We start from the raw sequence: 721 nt of genomic DNA on the forward strand, positions 1-721 counted from the left end.
AAACCAGAGCTATGAAGAGGCCTGGGTGCAGAAGCCAAAGCAAAGACCATGCAGAAATGCTGTTTGGGGGCTCACTCCCATGGCCTGCTCTCTTATACAGCCAGGGTGACCAACCCAGGGATGGCATTGCCCACAATGGGTTAGGCTGTCCCATATCAATCAGCAGTTGAGAAACTGTCCCACAGACATGCCCACAAACTAATCTGATGATGGTGATCATTTCTCACCAAAATTCCCTCTATTCAGATGCACATCAAGTTGACAGAAACTAACAATGACACTGCAAACGATGACTACTAGACAAGCAAAGAGCACCTTGAATCTGGAAGCTGTTGGACTCACCTGGAGGTCAGAGTACCTTACATTCCACCAATAAATAGCATCACTGGAGAAAAAAAAAAAAAGCTACTTCTTTCCACAGAATCCTGATTTTTAGCAACAACAATGAAGACATTAAGATTCAACCAAGGAAACTAAGCGCAGCAGTGAACACCTTTGACCACAGCACTTGGGAGGTAAAGAGACAAGCTAATCTCAGAGTTTGAGGCCAGCCTGCTCTACAGAGCACGTTTCAGGACAGCCATGGCTATGCAGAGAAATCCTTTCTTGAAAAACAATGAACAAAATTGAGAAAGAATGGAAGGAAGAAAGGAAGGGAGTAAGGGAGGGAGGAAGGGAGGGAGGGAGGGAGGAAGGGAGGGAGGAAAGAATGAAGGAAGGA

This window comes from Mastomys coucha, unplaced genomic scaffold (assembly GCF_008632895.1).
Source record: "Mastomys coucha isolate ucsf_1 unplaced genomic scaffold, UCSF_Mcou_1 pScaffold8, whole genome shotgun sequence".
Taxonomy (NCBI): domain Eukaryota; kingdom Metazoa; phylum Chordata; class Mammalia; order Rodentia; family Muridae; genus Mastomys; species Mastomys coucha.